Below are 25161 nucleotides of genomic sequence, written 5' to 3'. Positions count from 1 at the left end.
AATTTACAAATACAGAACTGCTAAGGGGGGTTTTGAATATTTTCCTGAAATAAAGTAGGAATGACATGCTTACAAGAAAATAGCCTTATCTCTTATCTGACAGGACATTTAGGGCTTCAAAATTCTAACTTGAGCTAAACTTGCTAGCACTGAAATGCATCATTTAAAAAAAATTGGACTTGATTTTTATAGGTCAAAATTTACCAGATTCCTTGAACAATCTAAATGATAAGTGAAATGCTTTATTAATTCCATCTTTACTGTAGGAAATACAGATTAAGATGATGTAATATTTCAACCAAAATACAGAAAACATACATGTATTACATTTACTGGGATTTTCAACTTTCAAAAACTTTATGCTTTTCATTCAACTGTAACATGTAGGAGAATTCATTTACTGAATCTTACAGCAAGGCTGTTTTGGAAAATGAATGAGAAGTGTAGGTCTGAAAATTGGAAATAAAGTGCAAATGTAGCAAAAATACACAATTTTGTTTGATTACAGTATAGGTCAGCCTGGCAGATGAGCTGCTTGAAATAGATGATCAAGACTGTGAGTTAATTCTGTGGCATGCTGAGACATAACTGGCAGCATTTTTAATGCCCTGCACCAGGAAGCACATAATTACTGTTGTGATTATGGAGGATGTGGTGCGGTCTCCTAGCAATGCACTACACATCCTCTCTCTTGAGCACTTTAAGTGCTTCATCTACTCCAATTCATAAAGTTTTGATCCACATAGAAAGTGACAAAATAAAATTCAAAAGTGTTAAAAGCAGTATTTAATTCTTGAGACAGGTCATTCCAATAGTATAAGCATGTATATATATATTACCCATATAAATATATATATATAACCTATATATTATATATTACCTATATAAATCGTATATTGTATATATGATTTATGTAGGCATGTATAATTTAAATATTGGGTTTTAAGATTAATTTTCGGGCCGGCGCCGTGGCTCACTAGGCTAATCTTCCTCCTATGGCGCCGGCACACCGGGTTCTAGTCCCGGTCTGGGCGCCGGATTCTGTCCCAGTTGCTCCTCTTCCATTCCAGCTCTCTGCTATGGCCCAGGAGTGCAGTGGAGTATGGCCCAAGTGCTTGGGCCCTGCATCCCATGGGAGACCAGGAGAAATACCTGGCTCCTGACTTCGGATCAGCGCAGTGCGTCGGCCGCAGCGGCCATTGAGGGGTGAACTGATGGAAAGAGGAAGACCTCTCTGTCTCTCTCTCTCACTGTCCACTCTGCCTGCCAAAAAATTAATTTAAAAAAAGATTAATTTTCAATCAGTGACTGAGTAATACAGGGAGTATCTATTTGCTCTGGAGACAGGATAGTATTACCTTCCAAATAGTTATAGATCTTTTCACATTGCAAAAAAGGGAAGCCATGGTGAAAATGGATTTAAAGTGGAAGCGTGTGAAGATACCTCAAAAATTTCCTTGAAAGATAAAATTGAGAATCCAAGATGGTTGACTAGAAACAGAGCAGTCTGCTCTAGGCTAGGAGAAAATAGTGAAAAAAAAAAAAAAAAAAAGAAAGAAAGAAAGAAAAGAAAACAGGAGAATGTGTATTCTCCCGGGAGAGTTTGAGTGAAAACTGCAGTGGGGGTTCTGCAGGAGGAGAAGAGACATCATGGATCTGTATGGAAGGTACAAATGTGCAGCAGTGAGCATGGACACAACAAATGACCCCAGAAGTCCTGATCCAGAGAAAGGCCAGCTTTGGAGAGCAAGGTGAGATCCAACTGCAGCGGCCCATGCCACTGGTGATACTGCTGGAGGGACAGCCTAGCAGACGACACTGTCTTTGAGTCTAGCACAGAGTCCTGAGGGTAATGGGGTGACTGCTCACCAAGAAAGAAAGAGAAGAGGCACATCTCTCTTTTTCCATCCCCTCCTCCCCCATAATGGTGCTTGACCACCAGCAGAGAGTGGGTGGGCATCATTTTGAATATAAGTAGGGAGCAGTTGGTGCAGGCCAAATAACCAGAAACTGGCAGTACAGTCGCTATCTCACCAGCAGAGGCAAGTGCAGTAACTCTGGTGCTCCCACCTGGCAACAGATGGGGAGAAGGAGCCATTCCACTATTAGTAGCAGCTGTAGAGAGTCTTGTATATGCCCAGAACGATTATGAAAATGAGTATGGCTGCAGCAGACAGGTATTGTGCACATGTGTGATAGGGATCTTTCCAGAGGGAAAAATCTGCACTCCGCACTGACTTTGAGTCTGGCTGGGAGGATTGACAGGGGACTGGGCACACAGATGACTGTGAGGTGCCCTCAAGCTTCTGAACATATCACAGGCTCCAGGGCTCTGGGGCTCAAACCACCTAGGAGGAGCACTCCCAGGCAGCTGGCTCTGGGAACATCTCAGCATGTCTGTAGATGGGACAGGCTTAAGGGGAAGAGTGGATCCTCTGCGCCCTATGATGGTGAGATCCCTGCATACTGAGACTGTAACTGCATGAGAGGGCACAGAGTGTATGTAGCTGGGTCTCTGAGCAATCACAGTGGGTGGCTCTACATGCTCAGAGCTCCCTGATTGCCTTGGTGGGTCATTGCATTGGGATCCGAGTTCACACTGTGAACTGCAGTGATCCTTTGTGCATTTCAAGTAGAAGTGTGGGTGAGTGTTCCACCCACTGAGGGATAATACCCAGTAATTGGTCACCTTGGAATAGAGGCTGTGAGGCTGTGATTATGCCAATAGAGGTAACCATACCCTCCCTTCTGTTAACAAGATATCTCCCACACATAACTTTGGTGTCACCTAGAAACTTGCCTGATCATTGAGCACTGGCCAGAGCTCCCTGGCCACATCCAGCACACACCTCTAGGTATTCACTGAAACAGTAAACACTCCACTAAGCCACAGCAGTATGGTTCAAAGATAAAAGCCATCAGAGAAAAAAAAAAAAAAACAACAAGTATCTCTACAAATGCTTAAAAATAAATACAGAAACTCAAAAAAACAAGATTAAGGAAGTCAACATGACCCCTATGGTGCAGCCACTGTGGAACACAGTATGGTGATACCTCAGAAATCTGAATACAGACCTACAGTATGACCCAGCCATCCCACTCCTGGGAATTTACTCAAACCAAAAGAAATCAGCACACCCCTATGTTTGTTGTAGTTCAATTCATAATAGCTAAGATATGTAATCAACCCAGATGTCCATCAACTGATGACTGAAAAAGAAATTATGGTATATACACACTGTGGAATACCACGCAGCAATACAAAATAAAATCCTGTCATTTGCAGCAAAATGGATACAACTAGAAACCACTACACTGAATGAAATAAACTAGTCCTGAAAAGACAAATACCATATTTTCTCCCTGATCTGTGGTAACTAATGGAGTACCTAAAAAGTAATCTATAGATCTGAAATTGACACTTTGAAATGTGATGATTTTTGGCAGCCCTGTCTTAATGGTTGAGGAGCAGTGCTTTTTTTTCTCTCTCTCTCTCTTCATACTATTTGTTAAACTCGTTACTTAGTGTAAGGTTAATCTTATGGCTGTTAAATTAACTGAAAATAGATCTTTGTAAAAAAAAAAAAATAAGAATGGGAGTAAGTGAGGGAGGAGAAGGAAGGGTGGGAGCATGGACAGGAGCGAGGGCAGGGTAAAGAGTGTCACTATGTTCCTGAATCTGTAAATATGAAATACAAATAAATCTGTATACCTTAAATACATTTTTTATAAAGATTTATTTTATTTATTTGAAAGAAGTTACAGAGAGAGGTAGAGACAATGAGAGAGAGGGCTTCCATCCCCTGGTTCAATCCCCAAATGGCTGCAAAACAGAAGTTGAACCTAACTGAAACCAAGAGCCAGGAACTTCTTCTGGGTCTCCCATGTGGGTGCAAGTGCCCGAGGACTTGGTGCATCCTCCATTTCTTTCCCAAGTGCATTAGCAGGGAGCTGGATCAGAAGTGGAGCAGCTGGGACTCAAACCAGCACCCATATCGGATGCGGGAGTCATAGACCATAGCTTTAACCTACTACGCCACAGCATTGGCCCACTAAAATAAAAAAAAAAAAAAAAGAAAAAGGAACTTTTGAAAAACAACAAAAAAAGAAAATGAAAATTTAGAGATAAGCTTTATTTTGGTACAAAGCATTTTGAAATCAATACACATTGATTTACACAATACATATTTTTGAAGAAGTATTTTCTTTTTTTAAAGTCTTTTTATTTTTCTTTTTTTGTTTGTTATATAGTTGGTTTTTTTTATTTAATAAATGTGAATTTACAAAGTGCAGCTTTGTATTGTTGTGGCTTCCCCCTCCAACCTTCCTCCCTCCTGTGGCCCTCCCCTCTCCCTCTCCCTCTCCCATCCTGCCCTTCATTGAGTCATTTTTAATTACCTTCATATACTGAAGATCAACTTAGTATATATTAAGCAAGGATTTCAACAGGCTGCACTCACACAACCGCACAAGGTATAGGGCATTGTTTGACTAGTAGTGTTGTTTTTAAGTTTCATAGTAGAACACATTAAGGACAGAGATCCTACGTGGGGAGCATGTACCCAGTGACTCCCGTTGTTGATTTAACAATTGGCACTCTTATTTATTATGTCAGCAATCACCCGAGACTCTTGCTATGAGCTGTCTAGGCGATGGAAGCCCCTTGAGTTCACCAACTCTGAACTTGTTTAGTCAAGGCTATGTCTTTTGGTAGTAGAATTAAGACCATTCACATTCAATGTGATTACTGTTAAGTACTGTCTTTTCCCATTCATGTTTCCTAAACGAGCTATTTATATATTTTGAACTTTGTTTTTAGATTACTCTACATTCGCTTTTTTTTTGTAGTGAAGTTCTTGTTTTTGTATTTCTGTGTGCAGCACGTCTTTGAGCAAGTGTTGTAGGGTTGGACGTGTGGATACAAATTCTTTCAGTTTCTGTTTGTCTTGGAAGATCTTTATTTCCCCTTCATTCATAAATGATAGCTTTGCAAGGTATAGTATTCTAGGTTGGCATTGTTTGTCTTTTAAAACTTGAAATATATCATGCCATTGTCTCCTTGCCTGTAGTGTTTGTGATGAGAAGTCTGGGGTGAGTCTGATTAACTTACCCCTGAATGTGATTTGTCATTTTTCTCTGGCACATTTTAGGATTTGTTCTTTGTGTGTCACTGAGCTGAGTGTTGCCACAATGTGTCGTGGTGAATTTCTCTTCTGGTCTACCCTGTTCGGAGTCCTGGCTATCTGTTGAATTTGCATGTTGTTATCCAGCTGCCTTTGTTTGAAGTTTTCTGATATTATTTCATTGAAGACACCTTCCAATCCATTCTCTCTTTCCACCCCCTCAGGGACTCCTATTATCCGAACATTACACTGTTTGATTGAATCTTGTAGGTCTCCGACCGTATTTTTTAATTTTTTAATTTCTTCTTCCTGCGATTGAAATGACTGTATTATTTCTGGAAGTTTGTCTTCGAATTCTGATATTCGGTCTTCTATTTCATCTGTTCGATTTCCGAGGGATTCCACGGTGTTTTTTATATGGTCAATTGAGTTTTTCATTTCCAGTATTTCATTCTGGCTTCTCTTTAGGATCTCTAATCCTTGGGCTTGTTTTTCGTTCAGCTCTCGACACTGTTTCTCATTATTTCTAAGTATTCTGATTATTAATTTTCGGAATTCTTTTTCTGGCATGGTTTCAAATTCTTCTTCTTCTTCAGCCTCTGTTATGGTTGGTTTAGCCTGCTCCATTGGCGAGTTCATATGTTCTTCTATATTCTTATTGTGTGTTTTTGTTTTGTTTTTTGGCATTCCGTCTGGGTGGTTTTTCAGGTTGATTTCCCCCTGCTATGGGCTGCTGTGAGTCTGAACCAATATCCAGTGTAAGCAGGCTGCTCTGCCTTCTAGAGTTTGTTTGTTTATTTTTTACTTACTTACTTACTTACTTATTTATTTATTTTTTGTAACTTGAGTGGACTGGTGTCAGGTTTCCTTGTTCCTATGTTCGCCCTTACGTGTCTGTGCCTGGGGTTCATTGGTCAGCCACTCTCTTTCACTGTACCTCCTGCGTGAGGAGTGTCAAGTAGCTCCAGACCACCTTTGGACTCTGCCCCTGCTGCTTCCTCCTTTGGAGCAGAGGCAGTTCACCTTTAAGCCCGAATGTAAACAAACAAGATGGCTGCTTCCCGCCCACTGCAGCTCCGACTTGGGGGAGGGATCCTGGATTGTTCAGTCCCTCAATCAGACCCCCTGAATCGCTCACTCTTTCCGCAGGCGTTACTCACTCTGTTCCGTTTTCTATTTCCTCCCCCACTCAGTCGTGCGTGTCTCAGTGTCCATCCCAGGGTGGGTTGGGGGAGGGGCAGTGGCCGCTGCTACAGCAGTGCTGGGCGGGCGCCCTGTCTCACCTCGGCTTCCAGCGCTGGTGCGTACACACTCCTGCTGGTGTCCTGCTCCTCAGGCGTCCACATCCTCCTCGCAGGTCCACCCTGTCTCCCCTGTTTCAGAAGAGCTTCCCTTTCCCCGAAACTACAAATTCTCACCCCTCTTCGAACCTTCCCTTTCCGGACCAATGGTGTGCTCCCTCCTTATTCCGCCATCTTGGAACTTGATCGACATATTTTCAAAGATGTAATAAATGAGATTGTAGTCATTTGAATTTTCAAATGCTTAATTTTAGCATTTATTATCTATAGCTTCCCTTTAAAATGTGAACTCTTCCTGTATGTTTAAAAAGCATTAATTGTGGGGAAACATAGCAAATGTTGGCCACTCTATCTGTTGTTTTGCTTCCTGTCATTTCACTTAACAATGGTCAATCATCATCCAGGAATAATTAATGAAAAATTCTGGAAATAAAAAATTCATCAGTAATAAATTGGCTTTCATTATGGGTAGTATGATGAAATATTACACCATCCTCTTCTAACCTGCCAGGATCAAAATGAATCACCCCTTTGCCAGTGTTTCCACACTGTATGGGCCACCCTCCTACAAGTTATGTAGTAGCTTTCTGGATTAACGAATTAAAAGTGGTATTCTTGTGCTATGTTTGAATAAATCTTACATGGTAGCCTACTGCTATGTTACACACCTACCTCATTCACTTTACTTCAACTCATCATGTAGACTAATATATTATATTGTCACAATAAGGGTGTCTATAGTTCAATAAAATATTTAAAGAAAGAGAGATCACATTTGCATCTCTTTTATTATGGTATCTTGCTATGATTATTCTATTTTACAATTACTTATTGTTATTAATCTCATATTGTGCCTAATTTATAAATTAAATTTGGTGATATGTATATGTTTGTGTATATATAACATAATATGATTTCCAATATATGTATACAATATGCAGAACATTATATATAACTAATATATAAAATATTTGTTATATATAATTTGCTATACATGTATGTAATTCCACACTACCTCTGGTTTTAGGCATCCACTGGGAATCTTGGTATCTATGCTCCATGTTTCAGGTGGTATTACTATAATTTTAATTAAGTTTTACAATTCTAGAACATCATGTATTATTACCTCTCTGGAATAAATTGGGAAACTATGGTGCAAAAGTGTTAATTAGCTTATGAAAAGAACAAATATCTAGGAAATGAAGAAGCAATTTGACTCCAGTGCCCATGTTCTGTCTGTTATTACATAGCATATAAGAACAGAAGTGACACTTAATAAAAAATACACATTGAAATGGGCTAGTATTGTGACATAGCAGATAAAGTTGCCACCTGTGATGCCACCATGCCATGTGGGTTCCAGTTCATGTCTGATACATGTTCATGTTCTGATACAGCTTCTGGCTACTTGCCTGAGAAACTGCAGAATATGGCCCATGTTCATTGACTCCTACCACTCACATAGGAGACTCAGATGAATCTCCTGGTTTCTGACTTCAATCTTGCCACAGTTTTGGACCTGTGAGGTCTTCTGGGAAGTGAACCATTGAATGGAAAATCTCTATCTCTCTAACTTTCCTCCAAATAAATATATCTCTAAAAATAATTTCAAAAGATTGATAGAAATACAATGGACTTATGGTCTCTGAAGAGTCTATAGTCTATTGTTTCAGACAAGCAAGTTAGAAATAGTACATAAAATAATGGAATAATTAGAAGTTCCTCACTTCAGTAATCATGGAATAATGAAGTAACAAATTTTAGAACTATGAATTTTAAAAATATAGCAATTTCATGTTATTTATATAATAGATATTTGTACACATTCTTGCAGGTGCCCAGCAGCATTTTGTATGCTACTATTGCAGATGTGAACAGGACAAAACCCTCACCCTCACAAACTGTAAAATAAGCAGAAAAATTACCAAAAAGTGGTAAAACAAATGCAAAGTTCAGCTTCAGCTCTTAGTAAATGGTATCAGGGAATAAAACAGTAAGATTGCAGTTTAGCTATACCTAAAGATTTTTGCATTAGTGAACCACAAGAACATATAGATGCTCTTCACAGAAGGGATGGACCTGAAAACCATAAATCTAAGAAGCCTTTGGCTTCCCCTAGGGACAGAAAAAATTCCCCAAATACCGATATGACAATCTAAAATGTGAGAAGAGATAAGATTGAGGAGGTACATATGCACTATTAATTCAGTGTGTTGTAGGAGATGGTGTAATACCTGGAATTCTGACACCAAAGGAAATTTAGAGAGTTTTATACAAAAAAATTCTAAGATCAGGCCAAACAGGGTTGGAATTTCAGGTGCAGCATTGGGTCATTGGTAACTCTGGCTCTTTCCTCTCCTTGACTCCATAGCTCCCATGTTCTTAATGCTTCTGTTTGGACTGTGTGTCTTTAATGCACTGTTCATTTTGTCTCTACCAGATGGTCTTGAGGCAGGGCTTCAAAGCCTCTTCTGCTGTAAGATGTGATCAGCCCTCTGGACCTTGCCAGACTGTCATTTCCCGGGCCATCTCTGAACACCACAGGACACGCAGCAGAGAATACCCACAGCCAGATCTATGACCACATGCTAGCCTGAAGAAGATGCAGACGGTGGACCTTCACCCATTCTAGCCTATAAGACTATGTGTTTCTCTCTCTCTCTCTCTCGCCCTCCATTCATCCATCCCTTAAAAAAATAAAAAAGAAAGTATTCCCCTTGTCCAAACAATTGGTAGAGGTTTCTCAGCCCTCTCTCAGGAGCAGCTTATGGGATTCTTCCTTGCCTTGCATTAAGGTGGCTATAGATTCCTATAATATGCACTAATGAAGATGTGGTATTAATTTCAGGAATTCCACTCTGAGAAAATCCTCCACCAGCAATATCCCATAACAGGAGAGGGGAGGAGAAATGCAAGGCTCATGCTCATATCCATAACAAGTCCCGTCTGCATGCAGACTGGACTCTCAATTCTTTCCTAAGATGCCTGCCTGATGTGGTAGGGGTATTCTTTTCATTAAACCTGGCTAGCATGCTTACTGTTGTGTGTGTGTGTGTGTGTGTGTGTGTGTATGATACGTTTTTTCATTATTAATAAGATTTGAAGGGAATTATGTTTCTGTGCAAGTTGAAGCAACAAGGATCACACAGTCCATCTTGCTGGAATAAACAAAAATAAGTAAAACAATGCAAAAAGAATACAAATGAACAAACAAAAGGCAGTGCTTTTCAGTGTCTGACATCAGATAATGATGGATAGTGATTGTAACAATTCAGAAGAGCTACTTTGACTTAATCTCATATCTATTTCTCTCACAAACTATCAGCAGGTGAAAAACTAATAAAAATAGATGCAAACACACAAATTGAAAAAGACAAAGTAAAGCTATCTTTCCTTACAGTTGACATGAAAATATTTGCACATCATATATCTGATATATAACTTGTATTATTAATATACAAATAACTTTTTTAAAAAAGATTTATTTATTTATTTGAAAGTCAGAATAACACAGAGAGAGGAGAAGCAGAGACAGAGAAAGAGGTCTTCCATCCGCTGGTTCACTCCCCAATTGGCTGCAATGGCTGGAGCTGCGCCGATCTGAAGCCAGGAGCCAGGAGCTTCTTCCAGGTCTCCCACATGGGTGCAGGGGCCCAAGGACTTGGGCTGTCTTCTACTGCTTTCCCAGGCCATAGAAGAGAGCTGGATTGGAAGTGGAGCAGCCGGGACTAGAACTGGCGCCCATATGGGATACCGACGCTTCAGGCCAGGGCTTTAACCCTTGTGCCACAGTGCCAGTCCCACAAAGAACTTTTAAAACACAATAATATCGCTGATTAAAATGGATATTTTGATAGATACTCCATGAAGATGAAATACAGGTATCACTGAAATGAATAAAGCAATATGGTTGACATCACTAGTCACAAAGAAACTCAAATGAAACCACAATGATATATCACCATGCACCTGTTAGAATGGCTAAAATAATTTTTAAAAAGTCTAGCAAACCAAATGTGGTTAAGATGTATAGATACTGAAAATCTTGTATACAACTGATGGGAGTGTATAACTTTATTACCACTTTGTATAACTGTATAATCCTTTCTTTAAAACCCATGAATGTGAGAACCCTGACGTACAAACGTATGTGCCTTGTTCAAGCACCAGCAATGAATTCATTGAGCCCTCATGCTGAATGGTAAAGGGAAGGATGGCAGATTAAGTTGTAAACTAAAAGAAGACCAGTTATTGTTGGGCCTTGTAGCCCACTTATTATTAAGACATTGACATTCATTTTGCCATGAGAAAGCATTGGAGAGTTATGTGCAGAGGAGCAACCTGATCAGAGTTTATAAGAGGATTTCTGTGTTCTTCATGTTGAGAATTTATCTTGTTGATGATAAAACATACCAGTCAAGAGGTTGAAACAGAGACCATATATAAGGCTTTCACCATGATCCAAGCAAGAGATGCATATTGGTCATGAATGGTAAAGGTGGATATATTTTATGCTGGATATATTTTGAAGACAGAACTGACATGATTCAGCAGGAGATTCAGATAAGTCAAAGACATGGACTTGAATATGGACTACGGAATTTCTGCTCATCTGAGATGGAAAAGACAGTGAATGAAGGATTTCAGAAGAAAAATAAAAGGATTTAAAACCTGAATGTGTATAATCAAGTACTGAGAATAGAAAAGAGGAAACAAATTGACTTAAAGAATAAACATCATTAATTTTATTATGTACTTGCAAAAGTATTAAGACTCAATAAAGTTTGAAAATATAATCCATTAAATATAGTAAAAACATTTTCAAACAATTTTAGAGGTAACATCATTGTTTACTAAATCTTTTGTGTTTAAATTTCTTTTATTGAAATTTGGTCATTTAGGAAAATCAAAAATGATGAATTAGAAGAGAAAATATAACAATCATGCGTATGTTATAAGCATTCTGACATTATTATACTTCATCTTAGCCAAAAGGGCAAGAAGCAATGCATTCTGACATTATTTATAAAAACAGACTTTCAATTCGTCAGAAAAGGAAAGTCATTCCCTTTATAAAGTATTGGAGGGAAATAATAAAATGAGAATTTGTATTGAAAATATAATTTAACTTTAAAAGATACAGTATATTTACCAAAACATTTTCAGAAAGTCTAGCAGTCAAGTTAACTTACTTTATTATTTACCCAGTTGTAAATTTAAAAAAAGCTGAAAACACTATATGCGCTGTGCTGAATGCTTAACAAGAATAAAAGTTGGCTGACATGGAAAGTATGTGTCTCTCTTCAGGCATATTTACAAACCTTCACCCAGAAGCTGCCTGGAGTGTTTTCTGGTTGTATTGTTCTGTTTGTCTTTCATTTTCTGAGTTCTGGGTCTCCAAGTGTTGCTATTCACGTTTTCCTAGGCCCCGACACAGAGCTGGTTGCTCTTTCATATCAAATCTGAAATGCTCGTTGTAGTCATCAAAGCATATGTCTGCAATTACTCAGAGGTTACACTTTGTGGCTTTCTATATTCCTCTAGCTACAGTATTTTTGAATTGTACTTGTAAAAGTCTGCATTTCAAAGTTTATTGTAGTTATAAATTTTATGAATTAGATTTTACTCTACAGAAACCTTTTGAAAAATGCTTTGTTGATGTCTTGTATTCTCTTGTGATAGGGGTCATGTACAGTTTTAAGAGCCATGAATATTTTCTTCTTAACAAAAGGTATTCAGAAATAGTATTTATTATTATTATTATTATGATGATTGTTTCTTATTTATGTTTCAAATATCTCATACTCTATAACATTCTGATTAAAGACAAAATATATTGTCACTGGAGCTTACATGTTTAATATATTCATGTCCTCCACATGAAAGTTTGTGCTATTCCATATAATAATGTACGGTTTAAAACTTCATTATTTACTGTACTTTTAATTTTTTTTTATTTTGAGATTTAAAAGCAAGATTCAATAGCGTCAAAGGCCTCCAGCCAGAGCAGCGTGGAGGGGGGCTCCAAGAGAGGAAAAACCTGAAGGGGCCAGTGGTGCTGGGTTTCTTAAGCACAATTTTAGGGAAAAAAACAAAAACAAAAACAAAAACAAAACCCTTTTCATTCAGTTACAAGGCAGGGATAAAACACATAAAAGAATCTGATTTGCAATCTCTTATCATATCTGGCTTGTTCAAAATAAAGCAAAGAGCCATCAGAAGGGTGGGATAGGTAACTTGTTTATAGTAAACTGAGTGCAGGAGATGGAGTCATCATTACCTTGCTATTCTCATGATAACACTGGAAGCTCCCAAGAAGTGGGCAGGCAGGCACTTTTGACTTTGCTAAAGGTAACTGTTGGGAAAAAAAACAAGCACTCTCAGTTTCCTTTGGGACCACCATGACTGCTTACATTCCCCCCACAGAAGAATGGACCCTAACTTCTGCTAGGGAAGCTGGGCAGTCACCACTCTGGGTGCTTCATGCTGAAAAGGGGCATGGTTGGGAATGGCAGTCAAGCAGGGTTCCAGCAGGAGATGGCTTCTGGAGGGGGACTCAGTGCCAGCCTGCAGAAACGGCTTCCATCCGAGATTTCATGTGCATGGCCATCAAGAATTTCACCATTTCAATTCTGGAGAAAACTAACAAGCAGTGCAAACTCACAGGGTGTAAAATAAATGACAGGGTCATTATTAGGAACCCAAGAAGGTGCTATCTAAACCATGAGCAAATTTTCCCATTGAGAGGCAATAGAAACTGACAGAAGGGGCAATAATCAGGTGGACTTTAAGGCCTGGCCAGGTATGATGCCCAGGTTTATCTATCTCTTCACATGGAGTGCAGGAAGAGACATCATAAAGAGGTGTGAACCTCCTTAGGGAGGGCACCCTGTTGACTTTCATCCCCTAGCTGTCTTGGGAGAAGAGGAGGAAGTTGGTATCTATAAAAGGAAGTTTAACTATGCCTGCAGTGTTGCTGACCCTACTTGGCCATCCACTCAACAGCAGTGGTTGCTTTTGGAAACTGAGCTGGGTGAAGGGCTTTTTAGCTTAGCGCCAACAAGCTCTGCAGCTCTGACATGGGAGTCCATAGATTCTAGGGCAGTTCTGCTTCCAGTGACTCAACTCTTGGTTGGCAGAGCTACCAAGGCTCTTCATAAGCTGAGTTCTGCTGAAGCCCTGGCTTTGCACATCAAAAACCAATGCAGTGAACTGGCCTGTTGAGTCTCTATGATGGCAGATCACTGTGTAAAGCAGCCATTAATTAGCATGACACCTATCTTTACATTGCTTACGATGCCTAGCTACCTCTTCTTCATGGCTTCTGTTAAAGCAGATCTACTCAATCCAGCATTATCAAGTCTTTCTTATTCTAAGGAACAAAAATATTGTATACTTCTTTTCATGTTGAAATATAGCATCTAGGGACAGCGCCATGGCTCACTTGGTTAATTCTCTGCCTGCGGCGCCGGCATCCCATTTGGGTGTGGGGTTCTAGTCCCGGTTGCTCCTCTTCCAGTCCAGCTCTCTGCTGTGGCCCGGGGGTGCAGTGGAGGATGGCTCAAGTGCTTGGGCCCCTGCACCCACATGGGAGACCAGGAGGAAGCACCTGACTCCTGACTTAGGATCGGCGCAGCACCTGCTGTCCCTGCCATTTGGGGAGTGAACTAATGGAAGGAAGACCTTTCTCTCTGTCTCTCTCTCTCACTGTCTATAACTCTATCTGTCAAATAAAAAAAATACATCATCTATAAGAAAATATAATTTTATTAAAATTTTTCATTGACATTTTAAAATTTGGTTAGTATTTAAGTTAAAAACATCATGTCAGGGACTGGCATGTGGCAAAGTGGTTAAGTCACTGCATAATATGAGCCCTTGTTTCTTTGCTTCTGATCCGCTTTCCTCCTAATGCTCACTTTGGGAGGCAGCAGGTCACCAAGTACTTTGGGTCCCTGTCACCAAGGGAAACTTATATGAAGTTTTGGGCTCCTGGCTTTAGTCTTCCCCAGCTCTGGCTATTGTGGGCATTTGAGAAATGAACTAGTGGATTGCAAATCTCTCTTTTCTCTCTCTCTGTCTCTTTCTTTCTCTCTCTCTCTGTCACTCTCAACAAATGGTATTAAATAGAACTCTCAACCAATGGTATTAAATAGAACAAAAAATTCTAAAAGTAATAAAGTAGTAAGTTGTTCCTTAACAGTCAGGACAAGGGCTGATCAAGTCATTGTTTCTCATAATGTCCATTTCACTTCAACAGGTTTCCTTTTAGGAGCTCAGTTAGTTGTCACTGATCAGGGAGAGCATATGATATTTGTCCCTTTGGGTCTGGCTTATTTCACTCAGCATGATGTTTTCCAGATTCCTCCTTTTTGTTGCAAATGCCAGTATTTCATTTTTTTACTGCTGCACAGTATTCTATAGAGTACATATCCCATAATTTCTTTATCCAGTCTTTTGTTGATTGGCATTTAGGTTGATTCCATGTCTTAGCATTGTGAATTAAGCTGCAATAAACATTGAGGTGCAGATAGCTCTTTTATTTGCCAATTTAATTTCCTTTGAATAAATTCCAAGGAGTGGGATGGCTGGGTCATGTGGTAGGGCTATCTTCGGGTTTCTGAGGAATCTCCAAACTGTCTTCCATAGTGGTTTTACCAGTTAGCATTCCCACCGACAGTGGATTAGTGTCCCTTTGTCCCCAGATCCTTGGCAGCATCTGTTGTGGGTAGATTTCTGTAAGTGAGCCAATTCTAACCAATGAGGTGAAAGCTCATTGTGGTTTTGATTTGCATTTCCCTGATGGCTAGTGATCTTGAACATTTTTTCATGTGTCTGTTGGCCCTTTGGATTTCCTGTTTTGAAAAATGTCTATTGAGGTCCTTTGCCCATCTCTTAAGTGGGTTGTTTTATGTTGTTTTTGTGGAGTTTCTTGATCTCTTTGTAGATTCTGGTTATCAATCCTTTATCAGTTGCATAATTGGCAAATATTTTTTCCCATTATGTCGGTTGCCTCTTCATTTCCTGACCGTTTCTTATGCAGTACAGAAACTTCTCAATTTGATGTAATACCAGTTGTTAATTTTGGCTTTAACTGCCTGTACTTCTGGGGTCTTTCCTGTGCCTATATCTTGCAGGGTTTCTCTGATGTTCTCTAATAATTTGATGGTGTTGGGTCATAGATTTAGATCTTTAAACCATGTTGAGTGGATTTTTATGTAATGTGTAAGGTAGGGGTCTTGCTTCATGTCTCTGCACGTGGAAATCCAGTTTTCATAACACCATTTGTTGAATACACTGTCCTTGCTCCAGGAATTGGTTTTAGATCCTTGATCAAATATAAGTTATTTGTAGATGTTTGGACTGATTTCTGGTGTTTCTATTCTGTTCCATTGGTCTATCCATCTCTTTCTGTACCAGTACCATGCTGTTTTGATAACAACTGCCCTGTAGTATGTCCTGAAATCTGGTATTGTGATGCCTCTGGCTTTGTTTTTGTTGTACAAGATTGCTTTAGCTATTCAAGGTCTCCTGTGCCTCCATATGAATTTCAGCATCATTTTTTCTAGATCTGAGAAGAATGTCTTTGGTATTTTGATTTGAATCTATAAATTGCTTTTGGGAGAATGGACATTTTGATGATATTGATTCTTCCAATCCATGAGCATGGAAGATTTTTCCATTTTTTGGTATCCTCTTCTATTTCTTTAAGATTTTGTAATTCTCATCGTAGAGATCTTTAACACCCTTGCTTAAGTTTATTCCAAGGTATTTGATTGTTTTGTAGCTATTGTGAATGGGATCGATCTTAGCAGTTCTTTCTCAGCCGTGGCATTGCTTCTGTATACAAAGGCTGTTGATTTTTGTGCATTGATTTTATACCCTGCTACTTTGCCAAACTCTTCTATGAGTTCCAATAGTCTCTTAGTAGAGTTCTTTGGATCCCCTAAATAAAGAATCCTATCATCTGCAAAGAGGGATAGTTTGACTTCTTCCTTCCCAATTTGTATTCTTTCTTTCTTTCTTTTTTTTTTTTTTTTTTTTTTTGCCTTATGGCTCTGGCTAAAACTTCCAGAACTATATTGAATAGCAATGGTGAGAGTGGACATCCCTGTCTGGTACTAGATCTCAGTGGAAATGCTTCCAACTTTTCCCCATTCAATAGGATGCTGGTCATGGGTTTTTCACAAATTGCTTTGAATGCATTGAGGAATGTTCCTTCTATGCCCAATTTGCTGTGAGTTTTCATCATGAAACCTTGTTGCGTTTTATCAAATGCTTTCTCTCTCCTTTTTTTAGTTAGTTGGTCCAATGGTGTGTCAATTTTATTTTTTCAAAAAACCAGATCTTTGTTTTGCTAATATTTTGGAATGTTTTGTGGATTAAAATCTGTTGATTTCTTCTCTAATTTTAATTATTTCTCTTCTCCTATAGTTTTGGGTTTGATTTGCTGTATTTTTTCTAGATCCTTGAAATGCATTGATAGCTCATTTATTCGGTGCCTTCCCAATTTCTTGATGTAGTCACCTATTGCTATAAGCTTTCCTCTTAACACAACTTTTGCTGTATCCCTTAATTTTTGATATGCTGTGTTGTTCATTTGCTTCCAAATAGTTTTTGATCTTTCTATTGATTTATTCTATGACCCACTGTTCCCTCAGGAGCATGTTATTTAGTCTCCATGTGTTTGCATATGCTCTAGGGATTCCTGAGTTGCTAATTTCCAGTTTCATTCCATTGTGGTCTGAGAAGGTGCATGGTGTGACTTTGATTCTTTTGAATTTGCTGAAACTTGCTTTATGGCCTAGTATGTGGTCAATCCTAGAGTAAGTTCCATGCACTGCTGAGATGAATGTATATTCTTCAAGTGTGGGATGAAAAGTTCTGTAGATATCTTTTAGATCCATTTGGTCTATAGTGTCGATCAAATCTTCTGTTTCCATATTGATTTTCTGTTTGGTTGATCTGTCCACTGCTGAAAGTGGAGTATTGAATTCCCCCAGTACTATTGTATTGGAGTCTAAATATTTAAGTTCTAAAAACTTTAAGTTCTTTAACATGTCTTTTAAATAAACCGGTGCCCTGTAATTAGGTGCATATACGTTTATAATAGTTACATCTTCCTGTTGAATTGATCCCTTAATCATTATATAGCGCCCCTCTTTGTCTTTCCTAACAGTTTTTATGTTAAAGTATATTTTGTCTGATATTAAGATGGCTATATTAGCTCTTTTTCGGTTTCTTTGGCATGGAATATCTTTTTCCAACCTTTCACTCTCAGTCTGCATGCATCTTTGTTGTAGAGATGTGTTTCTTATTAGTAGCAAATAGATGGGTTTTGTTTTTTAATCCATTCAGCTAGTCTGAGTCTTTTAAATTTTTTTTCTAATTTTTTTATTTGACAAGTAGAGTTATAGACACTGAGAGAGAGACAGAGAGAAAGGTCTTCCTTCTGTTGGTTCACCCCCCAAATGGCTGTGATGGCAGGTGCTGCACTGATCTGAATTCAGGAGACAGGAGCTTCTTCCTGGTCTCCCATGTGGGAGCAGGTGCCCAAACACTTGGGCCATCCTTCACTGCCCTCCTGGGCCACAGCAGAGAGCTGGAGTAGAGGAGGAGCAACCATGACTACAACCCAGCACACATATGGGATGCCGGTGCCGCAGGCGGAGGTATAACCAAGTGTGCCACAGCACCGTTCCCCAGCCTGAGTCTTTTAACTGGAGAGTTGAGGCCATTAACATTCAATGTGACTATTGATAAGTAGTAACTTTGCCCTGCCATTTTCCCAAAAATATTTCTAATATATGCTTTGAACTTCCTGTGATCTCTTACTGAGAGATTTTCTTCCTTTAACTTCTTTTGTACTGATGACTGTTTCTGTCTTTCTGTGTGTAACACATTTTTAAGCATCTTTTGCAGGGCTGGACGAGTGGCAACAAATTCTTTTAATTTCTGTTTGCTATGAAAGGTCTTTATTTCACCTTCATAAACAAATGAGAACTTTGCAGGATATAATATTCTGGGCTGGCAGTTTTTTTCTCTTAGTACTTGGGCTATATCTCGCCATTTCCTCCTAGCCTGTAGGGTTTCTTATGGGAAGTCTGATCTGAGTCTAATTGGAGATGCTCTGAGAGTAATCTGGCATTTCTCTCTTGCACATTTTAGAATCTTTTCTTTATGTTTCACATGGTGATCTTGATTACAATGTGTCAGTGGGGATCGCTTCTGGTCATGTTTATTGGGAGTTATGTGCTTTCTGTACTTGGATGTCTCTTTCTTTCTCCAAACCCAGGAAGTTTTCTGCGATTATCTCACTAAAAAAGGCCTTCTAATCCTTTCTCCCCATGCCTTCAGGAACTCCTAGAACCAGAATGTTAGGTTTCCTGTAGATTCCCAACAATATTTTCTAGATTTCTAATTTTCTCTTCTTGTCTTTTGTTGGACTGTATACTTTCCTGTGCTGTCTTCTAAGTCCAATATTCTCTCTTCTGCCTCACTGATTTTGTTTTTAAGGCTCTCAACTGTGTTTCTTATTTGTTCTATTGAATTCTTCATTTCATTTTGATTACTCTTCAATATATCAATTTCATGTTCTATTAAATTCCTCATTTCATTTTGATTCCTCCTTAAGATTTCATTTTCATGAGAGAGATTTTCTTTTATGTCCTGCATGGATTTCAGTAGTTCATGCATTTGGTTTTGGTTACTTCTAAATATTCTTATCACAAGTTTTTTGAGTTCCATTTCTTCTATCTCTTCATCTTTATAATCTTGTATTGATATGTCATGTTCTTTTGGGAGCATCATGTTGTCTTCCTATTCTTGTTTCCTTGGTTGTTGCATTTGTTGTTTGGCATTTATAATTGGACTATCTACTTTCAGTGACTCTCTAGGGAGTCTCTAGGGAAAAAATGGTGGGTGTGGCCAGAGAGCTCTGTTCAGTTCTTCAAGGTTAAGGGTGTGCTTAAGGTGACACACCCAGGTTTGGCGTGATAAATCTCTCTCTCTCTTTTTTTTTTTTTTTTTTTTTTTTTGTCAGAAGGGAAGTAATTCTGCTCAAGTGAGCTCTTCTCCTCTATGGTTATCAGTGCCTGAGCACTAGCCCAGTGGGTATAATATTCATCTGCTCTGTCCCAGGGACCACATAAAGGATCTGTGTAGTCCTCAGTGTAAGCTCAGATTCCCCTGCCATTCTCTCATCAGGTAGCCAGGGCCACCTAAGCCAGAATCCCCCTCAGTGTCTCTCACTGGGTAGCCAGTGTTGCCTGAGCTTGTGGCATCTCCCACTGAGACTACTCAAGTCTCAGCCACACCATGAGGTCTCCCACACACCCTCAATTTTTTTTTCACAGTCCCAGTCCATATCTCCACACATTCACTAGGTCTTAGTCTCCTGTTATTACTTGTCACCATTGTCATATTTGTCTGCTTGGTTTAGGGCAGGTGCAGCCCTGAGCTGGTACAGCTGTTACATCTGTCCAAAATGGCACCTGCTCTATTGTCTCGCATGCCTTTGTAAGGTGAGTGGAAAGAATCATGTACGTACCATCCCTTTTATTTTTTCTCTCTCTAGTTAGGCTGGTGTACTTTACCCATGGGGCTTCAAGCCTTGTTCCCTCTATGCTCTTCCTGCCCCTTTTCCACCATTATCTCTGGCTACTTGTGGTTTCATCTCACCTCTCTTTCCAGCACTGGTGCAGAGGTTATCAACAGCTGGGTTCCAAGCTGTGGGTGCCCATGCCTTCCACGTAGATCCACCATGTCCCTATAATTACAGAAGAGTTTCCTCTGCCATTTTTCCCTAATTCTTCCCTTAGACTACACTATCTTCACTTGTATTAATCTGTCTTCTCCTGGACTATCGGTAAGCTCCCTCCTTATTCTGCCATCTTGGCTCAACTCCCAGCTGTGACTTTCTACATTTTATTATTCTTCAGCATTTTTATTAAGTAGAACATAAAAATTCCTAAGTGATTCAGTAAATTTTAAATTGTTGACAACTGTACACTAGCAAGTATTTTGCAAAATGTGATATTAAGATTAAATTGGAGATCAAGTTAAAGTTACCAATTAATCACTAATGTAATAGCAAATTAAATTATCTCAAGAAAATCTATTTTCATTTCTTAAACTTTCACTAATTTTCTGCACAGTTTACTAAGTCATATTCCATTAAATATCATTAACTAACAATTTTGTTTGTCATAGCTATTGAATGAGTTCTTTGAAATGTGCATATCTTTTCAGAAGCAAAAATAAGTGTATGTATGCATACATATATTTGCATGTACATATAATATACATTTTTAATTCTTTAAGAAGTTCATTTGTTTTATTGGATAGTCAGAGACTGGCAGACATTTTGGCACCCATTTACTGCTTCACTCTTCCAATGCCTGGGACCCCAACCTATGTCTCTCATATGTGTGGCAGGAACCCAACTTCTTGAGCCATCACTGCTGCTGCCTCACATTGTCTTTAATAGCAGGAAGCTGGAATCTGGAGAAAACCAAGACTTAAACACAAACAACATTGCTATGGAATGTGGGCATCTTACCAGAGTCTTAACCACCAGGCCAAGTCACCACCCATATATCATTTTTTCCATATGGAATCTACTGTCTATGTGTGTTTACACACAATCATACACACACACACATTCTACTATAGATATACAAATGTGTAAATGTATTTGAATGTATATAAATATATATATATGTATTATGTCCCAATATTTCCATTTTAAATTAAAAAATCATGAGAAAAAATGTATTTAATACACTTAATCTGCTAAACATCATGATATAGTCTAGCTTACTTAAACATGCTCAGACCTCTCAGTAACCTACAGCTGGGCAAAATCATTTAACACAAAGCTGATTTTGTAATAAAGCATTGAATACCTCACATAACTTGAAAACTATGCTGAAAGTGAAAAACAAAATGACTGTATAGGTGTGCTTTAAACCATCACAGAGTTGAAATATTCTAATTCAAATTTTTAAGTTGAGGATTGCCAGCCAAATTTTAATGCTTCTGATATAAAGTTGACAAATGTAGAGGTTTTTTTTGTAGTTGGTTGGTTTAATAATGATTCTTAAAATAATAGCAATAGGGGCTGACCCTATGGCACAGTAGGTTAATCATCTGCTGCTGGCGCTGGCATCCCATATGGACGCCAGTTCTAGTCCTGGCTGCTCCACTTATGATCCAGCTCTCTGCAGTGGCCTGGGAAAGTGGTAGAAGATGGCCCAAGTCCTGGGGCCCTGTTCTCACATGGGAGACCCAGAAGAAGATCCTGGCTCCTGGCTTCAAATCGGTGCAGCTTCGGCCACTGCGGCCATTTAGGGAGTGAACCGGCAGATGGAAGACCTTTCTCTCTGTCTCTCCCTCTCACTGTCTGTAACTCTACCTCTCAAATACATAATTAAAAATAAAATAAAATAAAAATAATAGCAATCACAATGTCACAGGTACTGCATGGGCAAGGACATGGACCAATCACACAGATTCATGATGTAAGCAGATCTGTTTAGAGCCTTGGTGTAAGAATTTTTTGGCAATAATAACCAAACTTTGGACAGTAACTTACATTGTGAAGATTCAGTAGATTTCCCATATTATACAAAAGGATGTTCTTTAGCAGTGTCCTTAAAAATATAGTGACATATGCATGATACTCAATATTGTCACTAAACAAAGAAACATTGATCATAACAGTTTCCTTCAGATAGATTTTACATAATTATAATACTAAGAGAAAAATAACTTCAGAATTCTTCAATCTGAAAGGACAAAAGAGCACAGTCACTTTCTTTTTATATGAAGTATCATTTAAAAGTAATATGTTATAGGTCTAGAGTACCATATGATGTCTTAATCCATAATCTAAATGTGAAAATGGATCTAATTGTTTTATTAATTGATATGAGATTGCATAAATAATTTTGTGTTGTTGAGTGAGCTTAATCCTTCGGAAATGGAATAAAAATGTAAACACTAATATTATAATCAATTTGTTCTGTTATGGTCCCAGGGAATTAGAATAAGGAAATAAGCAGTTGGGTACATTAAAAAACTAACAACATACTAAAATCAAATTTATATTATTTTTTGAATCTTAATTTTATAATTTAATTTTCATTATAACATTGACATCACATATCTGTTAATTGATAGCTTGCATGGTTGTTTTTAAAGGGACATTTGACAGAGACATGAGACTTTTCAGATAGTATCAGTTTTAAAGATGCTATCATAACGGTATCATGGAAATATGAAAATTTTACAGATAGATGAAAATATTTTGATACATTCATAGAAAATGGAATTTTAAAGAATTTTGGTGAAAAAATTGAAATCTGCATATGAGAGGTTGTCAGAAATTTCCTGGAAAATTCATATTATGAAAAAACGATATATAGATTTCAAAATGTTTGTAAGAAATAAATCTTATCTTCTCATTTCACTTTTCCATGGGCTTTTTGAAGCAGTTTGTACATAAGAGCCATGAAAGTAAGTACACAGACGAATTTACTTACATTTCACTCATTCCAATCACCAAACATTGCATTCTATCATCTGGATTGTTAGGAAACTGGTGCAGTTGTAGCCAGGTGGCCACATGGCCCCAGCTACCTGAGCCAGGCTCCACCCCCATCCTAATGGGATTCGCTGCTCCTGCTTCCCTGCCTGCCTGTGGGGAGCAACTCGGACTAGACTGTTACTGGAATCAAGACTTATTCTATGCATCTGCTCTCCCACAATATGGTGCTAAGAAGGGAGTAACAGCTTCTACACAGCTGCCTTTCACCAACTTGACAAGCTGCAGGACCTGCTTCTGATTGGAGGAGAGCAGCGTACTCGGCGTGTGGGTAGCAGAGTTGGGATTGGTGGAAGAGGACTATAAAGGAGGAGAGAGACAACATGCACCAGGAACACCTGAGGAACACCTGTGCAGCCCCCGAGAGAGCCGGCCGGCGGTGTGCCGCTCCCCCGCGGAAGTGGGGAAAGTGGCAGGGGGAACCGCCCTTCCACGGAGGTGGAAGGGACAGTAGCCAACCCGGGAAGAAACAGCAGCAAACCCGGGGAGGGCCGAGCAAACAAAAGAACAGCGCAGGGTCCTGTGTCGTTCCTCCACGAAGAGGGGGAGCGACATAATGGTGCCGTGACTTGGATATGAAGCCTAGGCAGGGTTTAGTGTTGTTCCTCCACGAAGAGGGGGAGCGACACCTGCCCTCAGGCAAAGTTTTAAAAGGGCCTGTTCCTGAACACATGCTCTCTCTTGCCCCTTCTCTCCTGCCCTTCTCTCCTGCTCTCTCTGGGTTCCTCTCTCTAGTCTCCTCCTCTGATCTCTTGGCTCTGCTCTCCTCTCTCCTCTTCGCTGCTCTATCTTCTCTCCTTGCTAGCTACTCTCCTCTCTGTTTCTCTCTTATATTCTCTTTCTCTCTCTTTTTCCTTCGCTGCCCCTTCACTCCGGTCTATAGGGTGTTCCCCAATAAACCCTTTCCCTTACTCCGGTGTCCGGTGTGCTTTCCGACGGCTAACATTAAGATATAACATGGGGTCAGCGCTGTGGATCAATAGGCTAATCCTCCGCCTTGCGGCGCCGGCACACCGGGTTTTAGTCCTGGTCAGGGTGCCGGATTCTGTCCCAGTTGCCCCTCTTCCAGGCTAGCTCTCTGCTGTGGCCAGGGAGTGCAGTGGAGGATGGCCCAAGTCCTTGGGCCTTGCACTCCATGGGAGACCAGGAGAAGCACCTGGCTCCTGGTTTTGGATCAGCATGGTGCACCAGCTGCAGCGCACCGGCTGTGGCGGCCATTGGAGGGTGAACCAACGGTAAAAAGGAAGACCTTTCTCTCTGTCTCTCTCTCTCACTGTCCACTCTGCCTGTCAAAAAAAAAAAAAAAAAAGATATAACACAGATAGTTACCATCCTGTTGACATTATTGCTAACTACAGCATTGTACTTAATCTTTCTGAGGTCAGTGACACTAAAAATACTCTCTAGGGTGGGCATGATGACACACTGAGTTAAGCCACTGCTTGGGACAACTTCATGTCATAGTGGAGTGCCAGTTTCAGTCAAAGCCCCTGTTTCTCATCCAGCTTCCCACTAATGAATCATGGGAGGCAGAGGATGATGGCCCAAGTGCATAAGTCCTTGCCACCCACATGGGAAACCCAGATGGAGTTCCGAGCTCCTGGTTTCAGCCTGGCCTTGCCCTGGTTATTGTGGGCATCTGGAAAGTGAACCAGCAGATGAAAGATTTCTTTCTCTCTCTCTCTCTCTTCCCCTTTCCCTCTCTCCTTCTATTCCCCTACCCCTCTCTCCATCTCTTCCTCTCTCCTTCTCCCCTCTTCCCATCTGCCAAGATCTGCTCAGCAACTTTTCCAGGGTAAAGGAGGGATGAAGCACAATGAATAAAGACAAAGGTAAGAGATTATGGAGGAAATCAGGGTAGCCAGAGGGAGTCTCTCTGCAGAAGGGAGCCTCTCCTGGTGGCTTTTATTTTCTCCAGATAACATTCAGATAACACTGCTGCATCAACAAATGTTTATTTGTTCACATCAGCACAGTTTTGCCTATGTTGGGGTATGCATCCGGCTATCTCTGATTAGCAGGAGAGGAACATCTTGTGAGACCAAAAGACCCTTGCCCATTTGTTTTAGATGATCTCTAAAGAGGAGGGTAAGAACCTCTTGTGAGTTATCTTGGGTGTTTTCCTGGAACA

General features: G+C 39.6%; 1 pseudogene; it reads right to left on the bottom strand.

Moving 5' to 3' along the window:
• LOC127482810 (mitotic spindle assembly checkpoint protein MAD2A pseudogene) overlaps positions 1-2395 on the bottom strand; it is a 51627-nt pseudogene extending 49232 nt beyond the window's left edge.
• Positions 2396-25161: the final 22766 nt, after the last annotated feature.

This window comes from Oryctolagus cuniculus, chromosome 4 (genome assembly GCF_964237555.1).
Source record: "Oryctolagus cuniculus chromosome 4, mOryCun1.1, whole genome shotgun sequence".
In the NCBI taxonomy this organism is placed as follows: Eukaryota; Metazoa; Chordata; class Mammalia; order Lagomorpha; family Leporidae; genus Oryctolagus; species Oryctolagus cuniculus.
Note: the sequence above shows the minus strand (reverse complement) of the source record. Positions and strands in the feature narration are given on the sequence as shown.